Raw genomic sequence first — 20,526 nt, 5'->3', positions numbered from 1 at the left:
ATCAACTATCTATCTAGTCCAGACTTGGTAAACATGAAAATCAGCCTTTGATTTGCACTTACAGTCGCTGTTTATAGGGACCTCTTGCGGTGTATGCTTGTACCTCTTTCTCCGTGAGACTGTTACCTGCTCTAGGTGACTGTAATTTTCCTGTTCAGTAGATTGGGAGCTGTTCATCATTTCTTTTCTCCCATAACTCTGCCACATACATGAAGATAATTGTATCAGGGTCATCTGAATTAACTTTCTTCTCGTGAAGAAACAGTATAATCCTCAAAAGGTTTTAATCTTACACAGTGCTGCTTAATTATTGCTTGCTGCCTTCTCAGTGATTATGTTCCTCTCTGTACTTTGGGGTAATCTGCCACCAATAAAACATGTCCTGGAGTTATTTTCCAAGTCTTGGGAATGAGGTTATTCACATATTGCTAACTTACTGGCATACATAGTAAAGCAGGTGATTCAGATTAGTTTCACTTGCTGGACCAGTCTCTGGTATAGTCACTTTAGCACAAAGTCTTCATGTGTCATAGATCCAGATTTTGTGCTACTAAGGAATTTTTATAAAGTAAGAATATGCAGTAATATGATGACGTTTGTAGATTCATTCCATAAACAATTTTCTTCCTATTGTTAAACAGTACCTGTACATCTTCAGAGTCTTAACAGAAAAGAAACACTTTCTAGGACTCTTCAAATGAGGAAGTTTTTGTCTGGACTCCATTCTTTTGATCCTCCTGTCTGCGTTACACTTCTAGAGAGTGTGAGGCCATGCAGGTGTGACATGGTCTGACTTCCCATACATCTGTAGATCTAATTCAGACTTTCTGAAAGAGTTTCAGACTCATTTAAATATACTTCTCACCTAAGTGATTCCATAATACCATTAAAACAGCATGTCCAGGAACAAACTTTTTTTTCCCTTTTCTCCTTTCCTGACTTCAGACCCTTCCCCGTTACTCTACCGAACCCCCCCCAGTCCCCCACATTTCTTGTTAAAGGCCCATTTCCTACCAATCCCCCACTATCTCCCCTCCCCCCAACATATACTCTTTATGCTCACACAATGAAATTTTTAAGTTATCCCAATAAGCTATACTGTACCCAGGTTCTTTCACACATGCTGATCCTTCTGTGTGGAATGTCCTATTCCAGCGTTGATCAGTATGACCCCCTGCTCCTAGCTGTAGTTTAGCCTTTATTCATAAGACTTGGCTTAACTTCTGTGCCCTAGTTGTAATTTCTACATGTGTCAATCACTGCATGTATTATAATTCTGTGCATCCCACTAAACTGTAAGTTCCTTGATAGCATCATACTATCACCAGTGTTTAGAACAGGGCCTGTCACTAGAATGTGTTCTGTAAGTAAATATTTACCAGATGAATGGGATTTTAACTAGGCAGTTTTGTTAGGAATGGTGCTAGTACTTGAATGGCCTGAAAAGGTCATCTGTTCCCTCTTCTCCCTGTGTCAAATGCCTATTTCTGGGTTTTTTTCCTTGTACTTTTACTTAGTTTATTGCAGGATTTTAGCTTTATTGGACCAAGAAGGGAAGTAAGATAGCAAAATAACATCAATTATTCTTCTTTGACATTGTTTTTTTTGTTCTGTTTTGTTTTGTTTTTAACACTGTGTAACTAGACTGAAGAAATGTTCTTAATCTGTTTATTCTTTGAACTTGGATTTTAGTCACTCCTTGGAAGAGAATCCTTTCAAAAACATTGTCAGTTCCTGAATTTTAATAAGATTTAACTAGTTAATAGGAACTAGTCTTAACTTTCTTGTACCAAGTATGCTTCTTGGGCCAGTGACTTTCCTACCACTTGATATAGAAACAGTGACCCGTGAGTCTAGCTAAAAAAAAAAGAAAAAGGGCAGTCATAAATCTGCCCTCCTATGTTATCTCTGACAGTATCTCCTTTTTTCTTTTCTTTCTTTCCTTTTTTTTTTTTTTTGGTTTAGTGTATAAAAGGATCCAGTCCCTCTATATATTTGTTTTATATTCCTGCAATAACAAATTGCCCAAAACTTAGTGGTTTAAAGTAATGCAGATTTATTCTCTCACACTTCTGTAGGTCATGCATTCAGGTGGACTAGGCTGGTTCCTTTGCTCCAGATCTCACAAGGCTTGAAAGCAAGGTGTCAGCTGGCCTAGGCTGTGGGGGACACATCTGCTGCTAAGCCCGTTAGATTGTTCCCAGAATTCAGTTGCTTGCAGTTGTAGGGCTGAGGTCCCATTCCTTGTTGTTTTGTCAGCCGAGCCTCTCTCAGATGCTTAAAGCCTCTTGCATCCTTCATCCTCAAACCAGCAATAATGCATTGATTCCTTCTCACACTTCACATATCTCTGGCCTCCCCTTCTCCCACATGTTTCCTACCTCCATCCAGTAAAAGTTCTCTGCTTTTAAGGGCTCTTATAATTAGATGAGACCCACAAGGATATTCCAGGGTAGTATCTATCTTAAAGTCTGTATCCTTACATCTGCACAGTCCCTTTGTCATGTAATATAGCATATTCACGGGTTCTGGAGAGCAGGATCTGGACATCTTAAGGAGTCATTCTGCCTACCACACCATCTGTGAAAGGTATTTTGTAAACCCCAAAATGTTCAGTGTTCCCTTTTAGCAGTCCCTTGACTTGGCATGGAATAAATGTTAACCTAGTAATTTAAAATGGAAAATTTGATGTACAGTCATCCCTCAGTATCCATGGGGGAATTGGTTCCAGGATCCACCCTAGATGCCAAAATCTGCAGATGCTCAAATCCTGTGGTTGACCCTCCACGTGCGCAGGTGTGGAACCTGTGGATACGGAGGACTGACTGTATGTTTATTGAAAAAAATCCACGTATTAAGTGGTCCCGTGTTGTTCAGCCGTCACCTGTATTCAGAAAGTAAAGTATGGGAATCTTTTATGATTGGCAAATACTCCGATGTTAAGGGTCCAAGCATGCTGATGACTACAGACCCTTCAAACTGCAGTGGTATAGTGTATATCAATCCCGAGGTCACGTGTTGATGGATAAAGTTAACAGTATAGAATTCAGTGAAACTTATAAATTAAGTACTTTAAATACTAAGGAGAGCCTACTATTTTAGGTGAAATCTTTTGTTAAATGGATTTTTCTTAAGACAGGTTATACTTACACTTTCCATTTGTTGACTGTCAGATTTTCTATAAGAATATTTAAATTCCAAAGCACCATTATTGTTCAAATATCACCCAGTTGGTTACTAGAATATAAAGAGAAGACTGCCAAAATAATCTTAAACTATGAGAAAGGCAGAACAATAATAAAGGGAAACGAGATACATGTCAATAATTTTGTTTCGATTTATTTGGAATGTATTTTGGTGTATGACTGTGATAGTCCCCTACCCCCAAAACAATAACTCAAAACTTAACTAATGAACCCCACATTATTTGAAATAAAAGTCTCTCCTCACTAAATTGTGATGTCATCCTTATCATAATACTAAATTCTTGCCCATACAGGATTGATTCTAGTCTCATTACTACAGTATTTTAATTATTATAATCTCACAATATATTTAGTATATGGCTGGGCCAGTTTCCCTTTTTTATCATTCCAAAGTTTTCATGGCTGTTACTCATTTTCTTTTTTAGAAGTACTTTGTAAGGCTCTGAAAAAATTCCATACTTTTTTGTCTTTTTTTTTTTGACTTTGTTAAAATACACATAAAATTTACTGTCTTAACTATTTTTACCTGTGTAGTTCCGTGTATAACACATGGTTGTGCAACCAATCTCCAGAACTTTTTCATCTTGCAAAAGTGAAACTATACCCATGAAACAATTTCCCACTTCCCCTTCCCCTCAGTCCCTGGTTATTCCCATTCTACTTTCTTTCTCTATGAATTTGACTAGATGCCTCATATAAGTGGAATCATACATTATTTGTCTTTTTGTAACTGACCTATTTTTCTTTGCATAGTGTCCTCAAGTTTCATGCCTGTTGTAGCATGTGTCAGAATTCCCTTCCTTCTTAAAGGTGAATAATATTCCACATTTTGTTTATCCGTTTATCTGTTGATGGACACTTGTTTGCTTCCACCTTTTGGCTATTGTAAATAATGCTGCTGTGAACATGGGTCTACAAATAAATCTGTTCAAATCTTTGCTTTCAGTTCTTTTGGCTGTATACCCAGTAGCCCACAAGATTTTTTTTGTTTTATGACATTTCAGTCTCATGTCATCCCTAGAAAGGCTTCCCCTAGCCTAAAATTATAGAAATAATCTACATGTTTGTTCCCAGGTGGAAAACCAATACTAATTATTGAATGATCCATGGTTCCCCATGTTAATTGGAGGTACGTGCCACGTTTATCCTGTCTTAAATTATCATGGATATATAAATCTATTTCTTGACTTTCTATACTGTTCATTTATTTAGTTACCACTTCCTGCACCATTACAGATGTTTAATTGCAGTATTCTACTGTGTTTTGATAACTGGTGATAAGTTTCTCATATTCTCTTTCAGAATTCTCTTTATTTTTCCCACACATTTGTTTTTCAAATAAAATTTAAAATCAATTTGTAAAAAATGTCATTGAAAATTTAAGTGTAATGACATTAAATTTATGAATAATTTTGGGGAGAATTGATAGATTTACAATATTGAGTCTTTTCCCATAACAATAAGAGCTAACGGGACTTCCCTGGTGGTCCAGTGGTAAAGATCCCGCCTTATAATGCGAGGCACAGGGGTTTGATCCCTGGTCGGGGAACTAAGATCCCACATGCCGTGGGACAGCTAAGCCTGAGCTCGCGCACCTCAGCTAGAGCCTGCACGCCTCAACTGGAGCCTGCGTGCTGCAAACTACACAGCCGACGCGCTCTGGAACCCGGGCGCCACAACTACAGAGCCCACGTGCCCTGGAGCCTGCGGGCCACAACTCGAGAGAGAAACATGTACACCACAACTAGAGAGAAGCCCACGCACCACAACAAAGAGCCCTGTGTGCCACAGTGAAAGATCCCGCATGTCTCAACGAAGATTCCACGTGCTGCAACTAAGACCCAACACAGCCAAAATTAAATAAATTAAAAATAAATAATAAATAAACCTTTAAAAAAAATTAGAGCTGACATTTTTGAATGTTTTCTATATGCCAGCCATTGCAATAAGCCATTCCCTCATATCCTTTTTAAAAATGATGAAACTGGGGCTTAGTTGAAGAATGTGCTCAGAATCATGCCATAAGTGATAGAGCAGTCTTGAACCAAGAGCTCTGACACTAAAATCTGTGCCCTTAACCACCATATAGCTGCCCTCATCCTTGGAAAGTGCTGTGTTTCTCTTTTTATTTGTCCTAATCTTACACCCATTCCTAAACTAACTTTCACTGTGCTCTTTGGAGCTCATGAATGAGTAGGGATTTTTAAAATCCCCTACATCCTAAACCTTTTCTGTAAATGGTCCTCTGATGGTTAATTTTATGTGTCAACATGGCTAGGGCAGAGTACCCAGTTTTCAGTCAAACAGCAGTCTAGATGTTGCTATGAAGATATTTTTTAGATGTGATTAATATTTAAATCAGGAGACTGAGTAAAGCAGATTATCTTCCATAATGTGGGTGGGCCTCATCCAATCAGTTGAAGATCTTAAGAGAAAAGACTGCAGTCCGTAAGGAAGAAGGAATTCTGCTGCCAGACGAGCTGTAACATCACCTCTTCCCTGCCTTTCCTGCCTGCTCTCCTGCCCTGCAAATTTCACACTTGTCATCCCCCACTATCACGTGAGTCAGTTCCTTAAAATAATTACTCCCTTGCTCTCCCCCTACCGTCTAAGTTAGATTTTGTAGTCTACCATTTTAATCATTCCCTCTGTCATATTTGTCTGGCAAATGTTGTTAAATTGAACTCTCCATGTCCTCCACACCTCAGCAGACAAATGCAGCTAGAGAAAAATATACAACCATACAGACTAATCTCACTTTAAAATCATGACCACAAACCCCAAGAGGACCCTAAGTGCCGTCTGGCAGTGCTTCCTTATTTCTATGGTCAACTGACTTTCCCACTCTCCAAGACAACTACAGTATTTCATACTCTCTCCCCACATTCCTTACTGTCAGCTGATGGCTTCACTGCTTATTTCACTTAAATTAAAAAACAAAACAAAAAAAAAAAACGATTGAAGAGAATTTTCTCATCCTTCCACCACCACTGTTCACCTCCCTCCTATTACATGGAAAGGGAACGAATTGCCAGTGTCCCTGCCTGAGGTCAAACCTTCCACTGTGTGCTGAAGCCCATGCTCTCCTATGCAAGGACTTTGCTTTTCTTCTGTTCTCTCTCAGTTTTTCCCCCTCTATTGTCATTCCAGTCAGCATATGAATATGCTGTAATATTTTCCAGTCCTTATTATCTCTGTTTATAAATTCTTCACTCTGCAGTGAGCTTGAGGGTAGAGACAGTGTGTTACTCTTCTTTTTATTCCCAGAGCTTGGAACATAGTGATCACTTTAAAAAGGTTTGTGGACTTACCTGAAGTTCCCCTAGGACTTGTCCTGAAACAGTTTCTTCCTCCACTGTGTCCTCTTGTTCATTGCTGCTACTTGCAGGATGGAGAAGCATGCTGCTGGACACCTGCAATGGCTTTGGGTTTCAACCCTGTGGCTGGCTGCTCACCTCCGGGGACGTGCTTTGCTCTGGTGTCTTGACGGGTCTCCCTAGCCAGTCAGGTGGCAAGTGAGAGTCCCAAAGCATCCACACTGGTTCAGAACAAGAGTATCGATGTGAGAAAGAGTCAGGGCTGAGACAGACCTGACTTCTCCTTGGTCACGCCTTCTCTACCTTCTCCTTGGTCACGCTTACTGTGTGGAATCTGTTACCGGAAGTAGTAAAATGCAGTTCTTTGTGGTTTAGCCTGGCATCAGGCTGCATGGATTTGCATTCTACCTCCTGCGTTTTAGCTGTGTGACTTTAGGAAAATTACTTAACTTCTCTGTGCTTCTATTTCTTTCTAAAATGGGAATAGGACTTCCCTGGCAGTCCAGTGGTTAAGACTCCACGCTTCCAATGCAGGGGGTGCTGGTTCAATCCCTGGTCAGGGAGCTAAGATCCCACATGCCAGGCAGCACAGCCAAAAAATTTAAAAATAAAATGGGAATAGTACTGTACCTAGCTCATAGGGTTTTTTTAAGGATCATGAGTCAATTTGTGTAAAATGCATAGGATGGTACCTGGCACATGATAAGCACTAGAAAGTGTTAGCTATTGTTATCGCTAGTGTTGTTATTTGCAGGATTGTAGAAGCTAAATGAGCTTCCATTTGTATACTTTCAGCCGTTGCAACACTTAATAACTCGAGTTTTGGAATTTCATCAGTTTACCTAAAGGAGTGTTAGTACACAGAACAAAGTGCTACCCAGATTGAAGCATTAAAAGCAGGCTGTTGAATGGAGAGCAAACTAGGGGTTACCAGTTTGCAGGGGTGCGCAAAAGGGTACAAACTTTTGGGTGTAAGATAGGCTCAAGGACATATTGTACAACATGGGGAATATAGCCAGTATTTTATAACAGCTGTAAATGGAAAGCGACCTTTTAAAAATTGTATAAAAAAATTAATAGTAAATTTAGATTTAAAAAACTGCGGGCTGTTGTACACTTGACACCATCTCCAAGATCTCCATCGTACTATATGTATAAAACTGGGGTTAATTGTATAGCCTTTTTTTCCCCTTTGTGTGTTAGAGTTGATGGCTGGTCTTCAGCCTTTCTGCCAGATGAACTTAATGCTTCTAATTTATATAAGTCTTTAAATATTTGTGGAAACTAAAAATAAACAACTTAGCTTGAGATTGGTTTGTATACCGTAGTGTAATTATAATTTCTAGCTCACTGTCCAACACTGAGTTAAATGAACCACCAGATAAAGTTAACATGTTAATTGTCTCCAGCAGTTCTCAGTATAATCTGTTGTGTGTATTCTAGTCTACTGAATAGTATAAAAAGAGTTGTCTGGTTGAAGTACAGTCGAAATTCTAGTTTCCAGAAGGAACATATCTTCTAGATTTTCCCACTCCTTCAGATTTGAGGGTTAGTTATAGTTCCCAGAATAGGAGGTCTCTACATTACTAAACTAGTAGGCATGTCACATGGCATTTAGGCAAAGAGTAAGTGATGGCTATTTCTTTTTACTTGCGATGGTACATGATGGGTCACCATAATTTCACATTTAAGGAAAAATAATGAACTAATAGTATTGATCTCCATCTTATTCTGAAGTTTCAGGGTACTTCAAGATCATGTAAAGAAAATCAAAGCCACATGAGACTGTTAGGAAGTAGTCATGTGACTTCAAAAAGCACTAGGTGAAGGCTAAGAAACCTGGGCTCTGTTTACAGTTTAGCCAGTCATTATGTGGCCTTGGGCACAGATTACTTGCTTGAATATCCCATAATTGATTTACATATTTTATGTGGACTGTTATTATGAAAGAATAAGTGAAAGCATGTGTTAGAGTAATCCAAAAAGAGTTATTAATTTATTACATATACACATATTTGTTTTAACACTTGTCAAATTTTGACTGATTGTTTACATTCTTAATGAGTTCCTTATGGGCAAGGACAGTGAGTTAATCATCCTTGTATCCCCAGTGTCTAGCAGAGTCCCTGACATACATTTTATTGAATCAAAGTTCTCTAACTTGCTTTATTTATAGCTTTGTAGGTAAGTAAAAATTTTAAATGAGATTTAAATTGAGATGCAATTTAGGGGAACCTTCTAGAACTGTTTCTCAATTTTATCCTGGACCAACTAAAATACACATTTTACATAATACTTATTATACACACATGTAACTGAAACCAGATGTTCAGGAAACACCTTGCTGTGTGTGATGTCCTCTGATAAGTTCTATTGCATTATGTTTCATTCATTTAAAATAATGCTGGTGCAACCCACTGAAATGATTTTAGGATTCTTTAATGGGTTTTAAACCTACAGTTTAAAAGATACCTCTCAGGAAGGCAAGCTCCATGAGAACAGGAACTTGATCATGTTCACTTCTGTATTGCTAGTTCTTAGCACATAATAGGTGTTCAGTACATATTTCTTGAATGAGAGAAAGAATGGGGTTGTTTTCCCATGGGTCACGTTTAAGAACAGGACAAAGGGAAAACATTACATATTCCTTGCTACATTTCAGCTCATCAAGTATTTGAGTGATCTAAGTACGATATAATACAATACACTAAGCAACATGCAAGGTACAGAATTAAGTGAGACTTTGTCTCAGATCTCATGCAGTTTTAGAACCCAATCCAGGAGGACAGTCAGGTGCAAATAGGCCTTCTTAAAAGGAGTTTCAGGGTTTTACCAAAATTTTTATTTCACACAACTAAATTAAGTGCCTGATATGAGAGATTTTCCAGAACATGGTTTTCTGGTGTAGATGTGGCTCAGGACCAAGAATTGGCAGTACGCTGCCCCATCTACTTATCATCACTAGTAGAGTCAAACGGTGGCTAATATAAAATAGGGTTAGTCTTAAAAATATTCAAGGGGCATTTGGTTCACTGTTGATTTGACTTCTAAAAATCTATTCTCCTTTAAATAACTTAATTCACAGTCATCCTATGTCTAGCTTGTTGTGGGAGGGTCTTAGAAATTAGATCCTTTGGTAAACATAATAATTTGTTTTTGAAAATTAGCTTGCATAGTTAATAAATAGGAGGAAGCTTTAGCTCTGTACAAAATACACGTCACCACATTTTCCTTGGTTTCTTAGATTATCGTGTCAGTATGTAGTTAGGCATATTCACACTCGTGAGGTCTATCAAAACTTTATAAAACTTTATATTTATAAAACACTATTTATAAAACACTTTACATTTATAAAACACTATTAACCAAAAAATTACAAATCTTTCATAATCAGGAGAGATTATGTACTCTAAAAAATTGAGGCTTAATACCTACTGTTATCAACAATTTATAAATAACTTTGTAATGAAAATGTTTTTGTTACATAAAGATTTTTTTTTTCTAAGACAGAAAGTTGGCCATGTGCTTATTAGATAATATTTTCAGGTAGTGAAAAGATTGGACATTTTCTTAGAAATAATTATTATGGAATAGAATCTATATATTTCTTATAGTATAAAGCAAATTAACAGACATAGCACTGGATAATCGTGATTTCATCTAAAAAAGATACTAGAAAATCTTTTCATTCAGTGACTTTTTATTGTCTCTCTGCTTTATGACTAACCTGATGCTAAGGCACCATAGATAGCATTAAATATGATTTACTGTCAGTATTAAATAGCATTTGCTGTAAGGTTATCTTGGGCTAAATCCAGTGGTACCAGAAAGACTTCATAAGGTAGTTTAACAGTGTGAACATCAAGGACAGTTTTATATTAGATGACACTGTTTATTTTGGATTTTTTTTTTTTTTTTTGCGGTGCGCGGGCCTCTCACTGTTGTGGCCTCTCCCGTAGCAGAGCACAGGCTCCAGACGCGCAGGCTCAGCGGCCATGGCTCACGGGCCCAGCTGCTCCGCGGCATGTGGGATCTTCCCGGACCAGGGCACGAACCCGCATACCCTGAAATCGGCAGGCGGACTCTCAACCACTGTGCCACCAGGGAAGCGCTATTTTGGAATTTTAACTCAGTAATTGAAATGCCTTGTCCTAAACACCTTTTTTTGGGAATTAAGTAAAATGTTTACTTTTAATCCAGTGAACACTGGTTCTAGTTTATAGGGGAAACAGTCATACTTTATACTTAGATCATTTAATACTGCCTTTTAAGGAAGTCAGACCCAGGCTCTAAGTGGTTATATTAAGTGTTTTAAGTTCCAGACTAGGCAGATAGCATTTATCATTGCTGTTGCTTTCAAACAGGAAGCATAACATTTTATTAAATGAATAAAGCAAATCACTGACTAAAATGAAGTTTAATGAAAGTTCTCTATCAGAAGAAGAACTTAACATTTTAATATATGACTATAATATAGTACAGTCAGTTCACTTCTATAAGCAATGCTTTAAAATAATAAATAGAAATATTTAGGCCAATTTTTTCATTGAAGCAAGATTGAGCTCAAAAGTTAACTATAGTTTATGTATTTATTGCCTTCCCACATATTTCAAGATGATAACTTTTCTGTGAATGGTTTCCTCTTACCTTTTTATATTAATACTTTGGAATGCTTTGATAAGCCTTCTAAACTTCAGTGACACTGGCTGGTATCAAAGGAGGTAAAGCGTGTATTAGTGGTCCTTCCTTGGCCCTCTTCTCTTTACTTACTTGCCACCTCCATGGACTTAGGAAGTATAAGACTAAGGTCCTAGCACCAAAGTGAGATTGGTTCTCCAGCCCTCTGCTCATGTCCTTCATGAATATATAAGAATCCTATAAAACCACTGCCTTATTTACAGAGACCTTTTACTCAGATCTGTACTTTTCAAGAATATAAATCATTGCTTATAAGAGTCTTAGAGTCAAATTAACTTTGCCATTGTTTGCTGTTCAGTTTAGTGAGTCACTGCTGTTGGTAATTTGACATCAACTCCCAAAGATTCTTGAAAATTCTGAGAACAGGTAGCCAGAACCAATCTGCTTATTTACATGTGCATACGACCCTTTACCAATGTGTAGAACAGAGTATTAGGGAAGGATCATATTATCAATATATGTGTTTGCTACTACTAATGCTTAATGTTTACTATAGGTCAAGCACTGTTCTAAGTACTTTATACATACTAATTTATTAATCCTCACAATAGTCCTCTGTGGAAGATACTATTTATTATCTCCATTTTATAAATAAGGACAGAGAGGATAAATATCTTTACCCAGGTCACACAACTAGTAAATAATGAAGTCAGAATTTGAACCAAGGTGTTCTGGCTCCAGGATCTGAATTGGAATCAAACACTTTTTGAGACATATTGGTATCTTTAAAAGTTATCAAATATCAGTGTGGGACGGGGATAGATTGGGACTTTGGGATTGACATGTACACACTACTATATTTAAAATAGATAACCAACAAGGACCTGCTGTATAGCACAGGGAACTCAGCTCAATATTCTATAATAACCTAATGGGAAAAGAATTTGAAAAAGAATGGATACTTGTATGGGTATAACTGAATCACTTTGCTGTACACCTGTAACTAACACATCATTGTTAATCAACTATACTCCAATATAAAATCTTTTAAAATTTTTAAATAAAATTAAAAAAAACTTTTTTAAAGTTACCAAATATCTGTGAAGAAAACAAGGCAAAGAACCCCCATCTCCTGACACTCAGCCCAGTGTCTTTCCACTATAGTTCAAATGCTTCAGCGTTGTTCATTGTAATGCTTGGATCAACCTTTTTCTATTCAAGCAATAAACTCTGAAGTAAATTCAAAGATAATAGAAGCAATACTCTTGTGATCCAGACTGGAACACAAGAACGTTGTGGGCTTTCCTGTTTGATCCTAAGGGAAAGATAGCCTTAGATTAAGCTAACCAAATGGTTTAGTAGGTGGTTGACATGGACATGTTGTGGTAACTCTGCTGTTGTTTGGTGGTTCGAGAGATACTCTTTTGTGGTAGCGGCTGGCTGGTTTACTGTTTTTCTTTGGTATGTTGGGAAAAGTTTGAGAAGAATCAAACTGTAATCTTTCAAATGAAAACATCTGATTTTTCGTATAATCCTTGAGAGATTGTATAGTTGTCAGCATTGGGTAAACTTGAATGTATAGTTTCCTTTAGTGGATCTACCCCTGGTGTTCCATTTCACTCCTGCCTCACACAGCATGGCCCTGTGTGGTAAGCTTTATCTGCAGAGCTGGCCCCAGTGTCATATATCTCTTCATCCCAGCTTCTGCAGTTGTCTCAGAGCAATAGTTCAACTAGTCTCCTGAATACTTGTTGTATTCTTAGACTTGGACAAACTCTAGCAATAAAAGTGGTCTTTTCCCAATTCAAATAAAAAGCTAAGCCTTTAAATAAAATTGTCCTGTATTATCCATTTTTCCCAAGTATATAATTTCAAACTTTTGGCATCTGCTGCTATTTAGACAACAAAATCAATGAAGACATACCCAACAAAAATTAACAGAAATCTTGCTAACATCCAGTCATATCTGATTCAGCAGCTTGGTTTGTTTGTTTTTCATGGATACATTTTCTTGGCTGTGATTTCATGTTGCATATTTATATCTTCTGTTAGAAAATATCAATGTTTTATGGTTCTACAAAAGCATGAATTTCCACATAGCAAGTTTGAGAAGCTCTTTTTAGCTTTGTAGGGAGATTTTTATTCCAGAGATGCCATGTGAAATGTTTTGACAGTGGTAAATAATTTTTTAAAGTAATGACAAAGGATGGAAAACAAGTTAGAGGAGCATTGAGAAACACTACTATTAATTTGAAAAATCTTAAACTATGAGAGGATAGTAATTACATGAATAACTACCAAGAGCAAATCATTGTAGGAGAGTTTCACAACTGAAATCATTCAGTAAAAGACTCAGTCCTCATACACAGCCGGCGTTCCGTATCCACAGATGCAGGGGTCTGACTGTACCACACCGTTTCAAATAAGGGACTTGAGAATCTGGGGGGGTTCTGGAACCAATCCCCCGTGGGTGCAATGGGACTGCTGTACTTTTTCTGTTTGTTTACAGTTATGTCATTAAATCTCCACTTAAAGTAGGCATCATCCATATTGTCTGCATAGCCTTGGCAGGACTTTGAGGCAGAAGGACTAGATAAGGCTTGCTGACCTTGAATTAAACACATGTCTTCCACAGGCAGCCTGCCCAGTTTTTAAAGAGTGAGCCTTCCAGGCGTGTTCTCTGATAATAGAGCTAGGAAACCCTAACAGAAACAAGAACATTTTAGAGAGCATCTCTGTGGAAGGCTTACCCACTTTTCTTTGGAGTTCATTCAGAAAAAAAAATCACACCAAAGAAAAACATCACATTTACTTCATAAAATTTATTCAGTAACGTGCTACTGTTTATATATGAGCGGTGGTTGACCAGAATATGTATATTCAGAGGATATTTTTTTCCTGGGTTTTTTTTTTCTTCAGTCTTGCTGCGTGGCTTGCGGGATCTCAGTTCCCTGGCCAGCGATTGAACCCTGGCCCTCGGCAGTGAAAGCGCAGAGTCCTAACGACTGGACCGCCAGGGAATTCCCTTTTTTTTTTTTTTTCTGTTCTTGATATGTTATTTGTTTATAGTCTGTTTTCTGCATGTTTTTGAAGGCAGCTATCTGGAATTAGGAATGCGGTCTGTAATTTGAGAAATAATCTAAAGTTTTTGATTGGGGATAAGTATCTGCAGGAAATTTTGTCCTTGGAGGATTCATATTTATAAAATAGTTTTTGTTTAGGTTTGCCAACTGTGAAAGTATATACTCTTCTACCATTTGGTACAAGTTAGTAATCCTTCTATTCCTAGCATTTTTTAAACAGTTTTATTGAGATATAGTTCACATACCATACAGTTTACCCTTTGTGTATAATTCAGTGGATTTTGGTGTATTCAGAGTTTTACAACCATCATTGCATTCAATATTAGACATTTTTCATCGCCCCAGAAAGAAACCGTATACCCCCAATGGCAGTCACTCCCCATTTCCCTGCAAACCTCCCAGTCATAAGTAGCCACTAATCTATTTTCTATCTGTATAAATTTACCTATTCTAGGCATTTCATATAAATGCAGTTATACACTCTGTGGTCTTTTGTGATTGACTTATTTCACCTAGCATAATGTTATCAAGGTTCATTCATTTGCTGCACGCATCAGTACTTCTTTCCTTTTTGTTGAGAAATAATACTACATTTTATAGATATACCACACTATTTATTCATTCATCAGTTGAGGGTCATTTGGGTTGTTTCCACTTTTTGGCTATAGTGAGTAATACTACTGTGAACATAGATGAAAAGTTTTCATATGACTATATATTTTCATTTCTCTTGAGTATAAACCCAGGAGTGAAATTGTGGGTCATATAGTAACTTTAGGCTTAATATTTTTTTGAGAAACTGCCACATTTTTCCAAAACTGCTGTACCATTTTACATATATACTATGGAATATTACTTAGCCATTAAAAAGAATGAAATAATGCCATTTGCAGCAACACGGTGGACCTGGAGATTATCATACTAAGTGAAGTAAGACAGAGAAAGACAAATATCATATGATATAGCCTATATGGAATCTAAAAAATAAAATGATACAAATGAAATTATTTACAAAATAGACTTACAGACTTAGAGAACAAACTTATGGTTACCAGGGGCGAAGGGTGGGGAGAGAAGATAGATTGGGAGTTTGGGATTGACATGTACACACTGTTGTGTTTAAAATAGATAACCAACAAGGACCTACTGTATAGCACAGGGAACACTGCTCAATATTCTGTAATAACCTAAATGGGAAAAGAATTTGAAAAAGAATAGATGCATGTATATGTGTAACTGAATCACTTTGCTGTACACTTGAAACTAACACAATATTGTTAAGCAACTATACTCCAATATAAAATTAATTTTTTAAACTAAAAATAATAAATAAAATAAAACTGCTGTACCGTTTTAAAATCCCATCATCAGTGTATGAGGATTCCAGTTCTTCTGCATCCTTGTCAACACTTGTTATATGTCTTTTTGAATACAGTCATCTGAGTGGGTGTGAAATGCATCTAATGGTAGTTTTTATTTGTCTGTCTTCTTTAGAGAAACACCTATTTAGATCCTTTGCCCATTTTTTAATTGGGTTATTTGTGGTGTTCTTGATTTCTAAGAGTTCTTTATATATTCCGGATATACATGCCTTATCAAATTTCTCCCAGTCTGTGGGTTGCTTTTTCACTTTACTTATGGTGTCTTTTGAATCACGAAAGGTTTTAATTTTTATGAAGTCCAATTTATTTTTTTATTTTGTTGCTTGTATATTTGGTGTCACAACTGAGAGACTGTTGCCTAATTTAAGATCATGAAGATATACTTTTGTTATCTTCTTAGAGTTTTATAGTTTTAGCTTTTACATTTAGGTCTTTGATTCATTTTGAGTTAATCTTTGTATATGGTGTGAGGTAGGAGTCCCACTTCATTTATTTGCATGTGAATGTCTGGTTGTCACAGTCCAATTTCTTGAAAATACTGTTTATTTCCCCCATTGAATTGTCTTGGCAGCCTTGTTGAGAATCAGTTGACCATAAATATAAGGGTTTCTTTCTGAACTGGATTCTATTCCATTGGTCTGTATGTCTGTCTTTGTGCCAGTTACACAGTGTGTTAATTACTGTAGCCCTGTACTAAGTTTTGAAACCAGGGAGTGTGAGTATTCCAACTTTTTCAAGATTGTCTTGGCTATCATGGGTCCCTTGAATTTACAGCATTAGCTTGTCAATTTCTGCAGAAAAGGCAGCTGGGACTTGGATAAGGATAGCAATGAATCAGGTCAATTCAGAGAGTACTGCAATCCTAACAATATTGTCTTCTAATCTGTGAGCATGGAATGTCTTTCCATTTATTTAGGTCTTTAAATTCTTTCAGTAATGTTTATAGTTTTCACTTACAAAGTTATGTAGTTCTTTGTTAAATTTATCCCTAAATATTTTTTACTGCAACTTTAAAGGGAATTGTTTTCCTAATTTCATTTTTGTATTGTTTACTGCTAGTATATAGGATTACAGTTGATGTTTGTATATTAATCTTGTACCCAGCAACCTTACTGAACTTGTTTATTATTATTGCTTTTAGTATTTTTTAGTAGATTACTTATAATTTCCTATATACAAGATCATGTCATTTGCAAATAGAGATAATTTTACTTCTTTTCCAATCTGAATGTCTTTTATTTCTTTTTCTTCTCTATTTACCTTGGCTAGAATCTCCAGTACAGTGTTTCATAGAAGTGGCAAGAGCAGATATCCTTGTTTTGTTCCTGATCTTAAAGGGAAAGCATTAAGTCTTTCACCATTAAGTATGATGTGAGCTGTGAGTTTTTCACAGATAACCTTTATCAAGTTGGAGAAGTTTCCTTATATTCCTAGTTTGTTGAGTGTTTTGGTCATGAAAAGTGTTGTATTTTGTGGATTTTGTCCTTTACTCTAGTGCTATGGTATATTACATTAATTGATTTGGGGGGATGTTAAATCCGTTTTGCATTCCTGGAATAAATACCACTTGGTCGTGGTGTATAATCCTTTTTATATGTTGCTGAATTCAATTTGCTTGTATTTTGTTGAGGATTTTTGAGTGGGTATTCATACGAGATTGATCTGTAGTTTCCTCATGATGTCTTTGTCTGGTTTTGGTGTCAAATTAATACTGGCCTCATAGAATGATTTGGGAAGAGTCCCCTTTTTTTCTTTTGAGCAGTTTATGAAGAATTAGTATTCTTGTTTAAATATTTGGTAGAATTCACCAAAATCATCTGGTTGTAGGCTTTTCTTTGAGGGTAGTTTTAAAATTACTAATTCATTCTCTTTTTTTTATTCCCATTCATTATAGACCTATTCAGATTTTCTCTCTCTTCTTGATTCAGTTTTGGTACTTCGTGTCTTTCCAGGAATTTATCCATTTCATCTCAGTTATCTAATCTGTTAGTATACAATTGCTTATAGTATTCTTTATAATTTTGTTTCTGTAAGGTCAGTAGCGCTATCTAGTAATAGATTTCTAACTAGTAAATAGTTGCTTTAATCTAGAAAATGAATTAACTCTTAACATTTGGGGCCCTTTCTAAGGATAGAAGGTACAAAGAACATGAAAAGCAAAGAACTATTGAGTCCCTCATTGTTATTGCTAACAGTGAATAAGCAACATCAGCGTTAATTCCTGCCTGGCACAGAATATTGAGACAGAGCCTTTAGGAAACAAGTAATGTTAAGAGCGGGTAGCTTCTGCTTTTTAATACTGTTCAAAGGAATATCTCTGGGTTATGAAATCCTTTTCCTAGCAACTTGCCGGCTGCCTAACCCTTGAGCAGAAACACTTTACCTGATTGTCCAACTTTCCATCTGAGAGTAGAGGTAACATTACCACTTGAAAAGCCTGTCAGGTATTCATTTTTCATTGCAGTGTCTCAGCAATTCTTTAGAAACCTTATATAGGTCAAATCTCATTATAGTAAACTCCAAAGGACTGACCAGATTTTTAGATGGTACATTTCTCTCTCATATTTAAGTTTCTCTCATTTTATAGATTTTCCAGTTTATGAAATGTGTCAAAACATAACCTTTTATATGTATAATGTAAAATCTTGAATGCAGGGAAATTTCAGACTAAAGTATGTATATACGTATACACAACACACACACACACACACACACAGGCAACATACAGAAGTTCTAACATGGAAGAGATTATTTTCAACTGTGAAACAGCAGAGAATAAAAGATTTCTGAGTCCAGGATCCCCACTCTGACAAGTACATTCCCATCCTAACCCTTTCTTAACTCTTTGGCTAAAAATAAGTGTGCAGATTTTTTTTTTAATCTGTGAAAGACTTTCTATCTCTTAGTAAAACATTTAGATTCCCATTATGGAAATTTATTATAAAAGCACTTTCAGAATGCTGTTTACTGGTCAACAAAAGATAAATTGTTAAAATTAAGCGATACTATACATTAAATGGAAATAAATGTTCAATTTACTAAGAGTTTAAAACCCTTCGATTATTGCAGACAACAATTTTGTATCTGTCTCTTTTAAAATACTCTATATTTTGAAAGAGAAGTGCTCACACTGTAAAAAGAGAACAGGTAACTTTAAGTAGGAGCTGTCTGCATCCAGAACAAAAGCCTGTTGGTGTCATTGTTAAGGAAATCAGTTAGTAGATCAAATTATTGGTTGTAAACAGTATAAGCAATGAGATTTCTCAATTGGAAGAGACAATTTAAGTCCTAGAAGTTGGCTGCCAAGGAAACCACTGACTGCAGTAGCCAAGATATAGAAGCAACCTAAATGGCCATCAGTGGATGAATGGATAAAGAAGATGTGGTGCGTATGTATGTGTGTGTGTGTGTGTGTGTGTGTGTATACACACACACACACACACGTTGGAATATTACTCAGCCATTAAAAAAAAGAATGAAATCTTGCAATTTGCAGCAACGTAAATATTTCTGGAGAGTATTATGCTAAGTGAAATAAGTCAGAGAAAAACAAATTCCAGGGTTTCCCTGGTGGCGCAGTGGTTGGGAGTCTGCCTGCCAATGCAGGGGACACGGGTTCGTGCCCCGGTCTGGGAGGATCCCATATGCCGTGGAGCAGCTGGGCCCGTGAGCCATGGCCGCTGAGCCTGCGCGTCCAGAGCCTGTGCTCCGCAACGGGAGAGGCTGCAGCAGTGTGGGGCCCGCATACTGCAAAAAAAAAAAAAAAAAATCCATATGATTTCACTTATATGTAGAATCTGAAAAAAAAACAAAAACAAATGAACAAACAAGACAGAACAGAAACAAACTCATAGATAGTAGTTGCCATAGGAGGGTGGGGTGGGAAGATAGATGAAATAGGTGAAGGGGGATTAAGAGATACAGACTTCCAGCTATAAAATAATGAAGTCATGGGGATGTGATGACCACATAGGGAATATAATCAGTAATATTGTAATGACTTGATATGGTGATGGATGGTAGCTGGTCTTATTGTGGTGACCATTTCATAACATATAAAAATATTGAATCACTGTGTTGTATACCTGAAGCTAATATAACATTCTATGTTAATTATAACTCAGCTTTTTTTAAAAGACTAGCAGAATTTTTATGCAGACTAGTATGATCAGCTTGTGGTATTTTCTACTCTCTTTCTGTAAAAGGCAGGGAGAAAGGAGGAGGATAGCAGGAAACTTGGAAAGGTATCTTTTCTGTCGGAAGGAGACAAGGAGTAGATTGTTCTCTTTGGTTCCCACTAACTTTTTATTTTGAAAATGTTTAAATCTTCAAAAAAAAGTGAAAGAAGAGTACGTTTTATATACTCTTCACCTAGATTCACCAGTTTTTAACCATATTTGTTTTCTTTTACCCTCTTTTACACACACGCACACAGAAAATGTCACAACCATTATAACATTTCATTTGTAAATACTTCAACATGTATTTCCCAATAAGACATTGTCTACTTAACCACAGTACTATTTACCAAACCCAAGAAGTTTTCAGTTGATACAATAATTTATCTAATGAACAATCCATATTAATATTTCCCCCAATTATCCCAATAATGTCTTTGGCTTTTTGTTCTTTTTTAATCTAGGATCCAGTCAGAGCTCCTTCGTTGTATATATTGATAGTTATCGTGTCCTTTTAATCTTCTTTAAAGAATAGGCGCCCTTCTTTTGACTTTAATGTCATTATTTTTTAAAAGACCAGGCTGCTTTTCTTATAGAATGTCCCACAGTCCAGACTTATCTGATTTTTCCTTATGATTATATTCTGTTTAATATATTTGAAAAGAAAACTAACAAAGGAAATGCTTTCTATTTCATCACATCAGGAGGCACATAACATCAGT

The 20,526-nt window shown here is 36.5% G+C and overlaps 1 protein-coding gene across 4 annotated transcripts in view; it reads left to right on the top strand.

Annotated features, from left to right (window-relative positions):
* DESI2 (desumoylating isopeptidase 2) overlaps positions 1–20,526 on the top strand; it is a 41,614-nt gene that overhangs the window by 2,978 nt on the left and 18,110 nt on the right. The window contains exon 2 of one of the 4 annotated variants that reach the window (XM_022579418.3): positions 4,281–4,335. The exons of 2 other annotated variants lie outside the window; for them this stretch is intronic. The gene's annotated coding sequence lies outside the window, so the exon portion shown is untranslated. Of the gene's footprint in view, positions 1–1,333; positions 4,336–20,526 lie in introns of those variants that run through there. One more of the 4 variants, XM_089907842.1, reaches the window with a different exon arrangement.

Source organism: Delphinapterus leucas, chromosome 1, assembly GCF_059928025.1.
Source record: "Delphinapterus leucas isolate spDelLeu-1000000601 "Yukka" chromosome 1, BTC_Dleu_Yukka2, whole genome shotgun sequence".
In the NCBI taxonomy this organism is placed as follows: Eukaryota; Metazoa; Chordata; class Mammalia; order Artiodactyla; family Monodontidae; genus Delphinapterus; species Delphinapterus leucas.
The sequence above is the reverse complement of the archived record's forward strand: the minus strand, read 5'-3'. Positions and strand labels throughout refer to the sequence as shown.